Below are 7,922 nucleotides of genomic sequence, written 5' to 3' on the forward strand. Positions count from 1 at the left end.
TTAAAAGCTACCCTGAAGGCAATGGGTGGTGGAACTTTCAAAAACTGGGACAAGAATTTGGCAAAGGCCACCTGGTTAGTTAATACCAGGGGATCCATCAGTCGGGCTGGGCCTGCTCAGCCAGACCTTTTACATACTGAAGATGGGGATAAAGTCCCTGTGGTGAGTGAAAGAAACTTGCTGGGTAAAAGTGTCTGGGTCTGTGCTGCTTCAGGCAAAGGTAAACCTGTCCGAGGTGTTGCTTTTGCTCAGGGCCAGACCTTTTACATACTGAAGATGGGGATAAAGTCCCTGTGGTGAGTGAAAGAAACTTGCTGGGTAAAAGTGTCTGGGTCTGTGCTGCTTCAGGCAAAGGTAAACCTGTCCGAAGTGTTGCGTTTGCTCAGGGACCTGGACATAACTGGTGTGTGATGATGGAGGATGGTGAACCAATCAGCCCCATCCAAAGGGGCTTCTTTATTGGAGGGATGGATAAAAACAGCGGGAAGGGAGCAGGGCTTGGGTGACGCTACTTCTGTTTGGCGTGGGCGGTGCCCACCACGCACTCATTCACCCTGCTGGCAAAGAGCAGGGATTTGAGGGACTCGTTGAAATTTTCCTCCAGGGGGGAGATGTTGACAAACATCAACATCTTGGCAGACCCCCCCAGGGAGTTCTGCAGCAGGTAGGTCAGTTTGCTGTTCCGACAGAGGACGTGGGGCTCCTTGTTGGCCAGGCAAGGTACGCAGCTGTCGCCGTTTGACTCAGGTCCGAAAACAATGTTCTTGATCCCCTCCCCCCCCACCCAGGTAGGAAAGGAGAGAGAGAAAAAGAGAGAGACTTGGCTGGATTGAAAACTAAACTACACAGCTTTAATTAAAACACTAATGAATGATACAAGAAAATATGTACAATTATATACAGGTATGTTCAAATATGTTGCTCCCCCAGCAACTCCCACAGCAGTGTCCTGAACTGGGAAGAGTCCCGAGGAATCCCGGAGCTGCTGCTGGAGAAAGCACAGAGTGATGAGGGTCAGGAGAGCTTGAGCCTGGGGGTCCACGGTGATGGATGGACGGAGTCCTCCGCGGACGCCGGCCATGGACAGAAGAGAAGGGAAGAAGAAGAAGGAAGGAAGTTGTCTGACCTTCCTTTGAGCTTACGTAGATATATGGAATGGAATATCTTTGGCCAATTTTGCTGTCCGTCTAACTCCTACGGGGGGGTCACAGATCTCCCCATAGTGTCTGAGCCGGCAGAGTGCAGGTGCGACCTTGAAGCCTCAGTAGTTAGAAAAACATTCCAGTGTCTTATCAACCTAGCAGAACACACAGTTGCTAGTTAAAAGAAAGCTTACTGAAGGAAAAAAAAAAATCAGCAAAAGGAAACCTGGCTTCATCCTGGCTCAAACCAGGACACTGTTCCCCCTCATCCTATCACTGCATGCCTTGCAAAAAAGTCCCTCCCCAGCTTTCTTGTAGCCCCTTTAGGTACTGGAAGACTGCTGAAAGGTCTCCGTGGAGCCTTCTCTTCTCAAGGCTGAACAACTCCAATTCTCTCTGCCTGTTTTCATACAAGAGATGCACCAGCCCACTGATCATCTTTGTGGCCCTCCTCTGGACTCACTCCAACAAGTCCATATCCATCCATATGATGCAACCCAGAGAGGTAACAGATTATCTACTTTTCAAGACTTTGCAAAGCAAAATCATGGGCTGACCTGATTAGTAATGGCAATGGTCCTGCTTTAGGTGGGAGGGTGGACAGGAGACCCCCAGAGCCCTTTTGTGCCCCCAGTGCCATCATCCTGTGAGACCTGTGACAGGTTAAGTTTACTTGGAGCTTGTCTGAGGAATTATGTGTAATGGATAATCACTTCACACCTGCTTGAAAAGAAATGGGAGGTGAAGGCTCTGTGGACTATGTCTGAAGAGTTTCTTCCAAGCATGGTGTAACAGAGAGGTTGAGGGAGTGGAGAGCTGGGATGAAGAATATTCTTATCATTCTGTAATTTCCTAACATTGATCTATTGTACTTAGAGAAAGGGCAAAAAAAGAGAGGGAAAAGATAATTAAGAGTAGACTAGGGGCATCTGCATCTCCTCTAAGTCTGGAATCTATTTTCTTCACCACACATCATGCCAAGATGGGTCCAGATGGGACAGACAAAGTCCCTGCCAGGGAGCAGATGAGAGAAGAGTAGAAGGACAGGAATGTTATTTTGCCACTGGATGGTCCTTCCCAGCCCAAAGCTTGTTTGCAATATGATTGGAGGACCTACAGTTTTATATTGCTTCCTGGGAAGTTAGGCCTTCCAAGTGTCTGTGGTAAGGGTGGAATTCCCCTCAAGACCCTGCTTTCTCAAGGCATTGAACCAAGAAGTGATATTTGCTCGGGATGCTTGTTCTTAATGACGTGACTGGAGCATAAACACATCCCAGCTGCACACAAGGACATGAGGCAGAGCTCCAGGCTCCCATGAAACTCCACAATTAGAAGTTTTGGGAGTTTTTGGTGAGCTAAAGTTGACTTAAATTTCCTCTCTTGTAAAGAAATATTCTATATTTAACATAGTGTCAGCCTTGTTTTGTTTTTCTGCTGGGTGACAAGAAGAAAGAGCACAGAAGGTACTTTCGGGGATGAACTATGAGAAGACTGAGATACCAATCCAGATTGCTTTGGGGATTGAAAATGAATGTGGCTGAGGTTTGGCAGAGTCTGAGGGTGACTTTTGATAGAGGCACTTCCTGCATCTCCTGAACCTCTGGGCACTGCATCAACATTATTAAAACAAGCACAACACTGGGACACTGTGGAGTCAAATGGCACAAGTCTCAAACGGCTGGGACAGGCTGCGGGTGGGTGCAGGATAGTTGCATGGGTGAAGCCAAACATCTCTGCAGTCCAGCATCCTCTCCACAGCAGTGGCCAGAATAGATGCCCAGGGAAAGCAAAGAGATGGGAGAAGCATGATCCACCCCCATATCCTCTCCCAGACACCAACAATTTGTGACTTACACATTTCCGGAGCCAGAGAAGTGTCTTTATTTAAAAGCCTTGGATGCAGTTTTGTTTGTCTTGCCCCCACTCCATCCCTGGCTGGCTGCTTTCTACACACAGCTTAGCTTTTAGCAACCTCAGCATCCTGTAGCAGGAGCTGCTGCAGCCTAATTACACCTTGTGAGAAAAAAGCTTCAGTTTTCTGGTTTTGGATTGTGCACCTACTGCCTTAATCTGATACCTCTTGTGTAATTTTTTCCTCTTTCTACCCTCTTTAGTCTTCCATTATTCTGCAGAACCCCATCCTCAGTTGTCCCATTTCCAGCCTGGAGATTCCTGTCCTGCTCACCTTTCAAGGTCCCTTCCAACCCCTAAGATTCTGTGATTCTGTAAGTTCTCACATTTGAGATTTCTTCTCTTTTCCTTACATTAGATAGCGTTTCCACAGAGCTATCTGCTCAGGGTCTTATTTGGCTCCCCTGCTTTGTATGTAAAACAAGACTTTTGCATCCCTTTGCATAGATCTCCTCTGTCACTTGAACACCTGCTTGCTCAGCATCATAAGGTCACCTTTACTGCCATGAGTAATTTGAATAATTTGCAAAAGCTGTTACCTGCCTGTTCACCCCTGCTCAGGTTCCTGCAGAGACCCCAGCACAACTCTGCATGGAAGAACACCCATCCAATATGAAAATTGCTCCTTATTTCCCATCTTTGCTCTGTTGCTCATATCTGAGAGACTATCTCACTCATTCTGTTGTTTCCCAGTTTCTCTCACAGCCCTTGGCAACAGCTTTCCTAAAGTGCCTTTTGGAAACCTTGGTAAGCTTCAGCAACTGCATCTCTTCTGTGCTCCCTTGCTGCCTCCTTTCAAGGGCACCAGTAGGTTTACAAGGTGTCATTTCTCCTTTCCAAGCAGAGCTGGCTCTTCCCTGGGCATCACCATGAGATGGGTTAAGAAGACACCCACCAGGTCCCAGGGCTGCCTGATGAGAGGGGGGCAGGCCCTGTGGGTGTCTTCTTGGTAGTTTGGAAACATCCAAGGGCTGCCCTTGCCACGGGGTCCCTGTCTGTTGCCACACAGACCCTGCCTGTCCCTGTTCCGGTGAGGAGACCTCCGAGGCCTGGAGCCACAGTACAAATGGGGTAGATGTGCTTTATGCCTCTCCAAGGCTCACCCCACTTTTGTTCTTTCCCACTTTGAATGTCCTGCAAAACGAGAGATCTGCCAGGTTTCCAAAGGCTTTTACATGAGCATCCAAGCATACCTGTTCTTTCTCCATCCCCACATTACATTTGAGCTTTGTATCTCAGGGTGTCCCTCCTTGATGCCCTCAAGGTTTTGAGTTTTGTTTCATAAGAACTACAGGGAGGCAGATGGGGACATGCTGGTGAGGCTGCTGCCATACACCAGGGATGTCCCAGCCACAGCCTGGAGGACAACCTGTGGTGAGAGCCTGCTGCATCCATGATGATGGCCTTCCTTCCTCCCTCTGATAACCCTGGAGGTTGTTCACTCCATTTCAAGCAACCAGGATTATACGTGAAAGCTGGAAACTCAGAGAGGGGGGTCCAGAGGTAGATCCTACTGGTAGATGCTTTTTTGTAAACTCAAAAATCACTATGTGAGGGACATGTGGCAGACAGGAAGGGTGTCTGTAGAAGAGACACATAGATGGCAACTAAAGGAAACATTCAGAAGCTTTTCTGGGCTTACTTAATGGTAAAACCAGTAATTTTAGTTACCATAGGGAAATGACGCAGTTGTGAGTGGGAGGTGTGCGCATGTTTAGGGACACTCTTCATGTGACAGTCATCATCTCCTGGTGTGCCACATGGGGCTGGCCTCTGGTTGCTGCTGGCTCACAGCAGTGCAAAGCCCATGGGCTCAGGGGAAGCCCTCCAGAGGTGCAGGGAACTTTGGATGCAGGAAAGTGATTTAAATATCAGATTTCCAGGAGAAACATAATTGCCCCAAACCTGTGGAGTTGTGTCAGGTGGGTCCCAGGATCCTGGGCAGGTGTGGAGGTGGGCAGTTGCCGTAGGGCACAGGGTGTAGTTTGGGTTATTCCCTCTGCATGTTGCCCAGGCTGCCTTGGATGATGTGTTCTCCTTGGCCAAGAACAGTGACTTTTGTTGTCTGTCCCTTCCTTTCTGCGGGGTAAAAACTGGCATATTCCAGTCTGAGAAAGTTAATTTGCAAATGAAGTAAAACACATAAGGCTGTGATTCCCAGCCCTCAGGCAAACCAGCCCCCTGCTGTAATACACCAAAGCTCTCCAAGGAGAAAATTATATCCCAAAACATATTAACTGGCTGGAGCTTCCCTTTTGAGGAAAAAGACAGTGTTTCAAGTCCTAATGGCCTTCCACACCCTGATCCTTTCCCAGCATAGGCAGCTGGAGCATGTTTCCTGGCCCCTGTGGCCAACAAGCCCATGCTGATTGCATTGCAGGTTCAGCCTGCGTCCGGCAGCGCGGGAGCGGCCGCAGCAATTCCCTCTCAGTGAGTTTGGGAAACAGGCACGGCCAAGGAAGGTGAAGAACTTGCTGTTAAATCATGTGAGCTTAGTTCACTGACTCTGCTTGAGGTCAGATGCTTTCAGACAAAGAGGGAGTGAAAAAAGTGAAATGGGTCAAGGCAACAGACAAGGAAACTCAGAGTTACCCACCAGGCAGTAGGTGTCAGTGACCCAAGGAAAGCACAGGGAAGCATGTTGCTGTGGCAGACCCATGAGCTCATGGCACTAAGGAGGTACTGCAGGACTTTGGCATGCTCTCTGATTTCTGTGTCCATCATTTCTATTACACCTGGGATAGGACTTTTAAAGGTGAAGACTCCCTTGGAGGCCTCAGACACACACAGCAGTGGGGTGCAAGGCAGCAAGTGCAGAAGGGAAATACTGTACCTAAGTGTCTCTGCAAGGGCAGTGGGGTGTGACTGACCATCCTGGAGCAGTGACTGCTCTTTTGTGTTGTCTCTCCATTTCACCCATAGACCCAACATGCATCTGATCACAGATAACAATAGAGGTGCTGGGAGGACAAGAGAAGAATGTGCAATACGTGATGAAACAAGGAATTTTTTTATATATTTATATTATTCATGGGGTGTCCATTCCTCATGCAAACTGCTGCCTATGCCACATACACTTTGCAGCAGTTAAAGAAAGAAGCAAACCACCACTGCAAACAAAAACCAGCTGTTAGCAGTGGCCAGGGGAGGGATGTGGGACCCAAGCATGCTCCCAGCAATGCTCTCTGCCATGTCCAGCTTCTAGCTGGACACATCACACACAAGGCCTTCCTGAGCCACAGCTTGCACCTTCTTGCTGGTGCCTTCTGCATCACATTGCCATCAGCATTGAATGTCAGAAGGGAGGGTGGCAGGAGCATCTTTTTTGTTTCTAAGCTCACTCCATTAGCCTGATGGCAAATATAAGCTGACCTGATGGCTGAAGGGTGCATGGCCTCAAGTCTGTCCTGATGGAAGCTCACTACATGTGACCAAAGGCAAGTCACTTCTGGTTTCATCACCTGGTCTGTAAAATGCAGCACAGCTCTTTTCCCTTCTGCACTGAGAGAAAAAATACTCAGCACTGGGGTGTGATCCTGGGCATGAGGGGCCATCTCAATAGATGGCTGTTCCAACTCTTCCAAGGAGGAACAAGTGCAAATACCTCTTCTCCCATGAAACAGCAGTGTTGTTTGAGTCAGTCGAAGCATAATGTGATTTCTGCGGGGTTACTGCTGTGCATCTGCCCTGAAAAAAAGTGCAGTACATTTCTCAAAGAATGTTTTGTCTTGGCTGGATTCCACTTACATTGGGAGCTGACTCATGTTTCATAGGGAGCAGGCAAGCATGTTGCACTGCAGATACAAAGCAGAGCAGGCTGTAGTAAAGGCTTTTAAACCCTGTCCTGCCTGTCTTATCTGCATCCTTAAATCTATGCAGAAACAAATGACTCAAAATCACCTGTGTGGTTAAAACTAAATAAAGGTGTAAATATGGACTCTACCTTATTAACTCAACTTACAAGCTTTTGGTTGAACTACACAGGCTATTTGCATTTGATTCTTCCAGCCATTGTTAGCTTAATGAGACTTGAGGTTGCTCAGAGTTCTCTTGCCAATGCTTTCCTGTAATGAGAGAAAAATTAAAGCAAACAAACCTGAAAAGGAGCACAATTCAACTGCATGGAAGGAAGCCAATAAATATAATGCCTGATGTCCTTGTTTTTCGAGTGGTACGGGATGACCTAGAGGAAACACACATTGTGGCTGTGTCAGCTGGACCAGGGCACTGTGAAATCTGTGCACACTGCTCTGCAGGAGACACTTGACAGCTCCACTTCTATTTGAAAAGCAGGGCTGGCTGGGCAGCAAGCCAGCCTCACACACCATGGCCTCTTCCCTGGAGAGCTACAAGCTAAAACATATGTGGGATGGGAGAGAAAAGTCGGAGAGCAGAGGGCAGAGGAAACATGAGACTGAAGACTGATAGGGCATGTGCATTCCTGAGCTGGTGAAATCACCATCTGTCTTGCTTCTGTGCAGGTTAAACACAGAGCCCATGGTCCTGTAGCGGAGGCTGGAGGGAGGCTGAGGACAGCATTTGCCCAGCTGCTGCTCTGGTGGATGCACAGCAGCTGTGGGCTCCCTGCACACCTCTGTGCTCTGTATGCCTGTGATGATTGCTTTAGGAAGCTCTTGGCAAGAGCAGTTTTTAGTCAAATGTGCAAATGCCACCACTTCAGGGTTGAGTCTCTGACACCTGACTTCAGGAGGCAGCTTGGTGTGCACCACAATCTTCACCCCAGACCTCCCCACAGCCACCTCCCCATGCTGCACAACACAGATCACCTCCAGCTTTCCTTTCTCTCCTGGCTCAGGTGGGTTGTTGTCAGAGTTGAGATAACAGTGCCCACCAGGGCTAAGCAGGAAT

Source organism: Chaetura pelagica, unplaced genomic scaffold (assembly GCF_000747805.2).
Source record: "Chaetura pelagica isolate M959 unplaced genomic scaffold, ChaPel_1.0 scaffold242, whole genome shotgun sequence".
Taxonomy (NCBI): Eukaryota; Metazoa; Chordata; class Aves; order Apodiformes; family Apodidae; genus Chaetura; species Chaetura pelagica.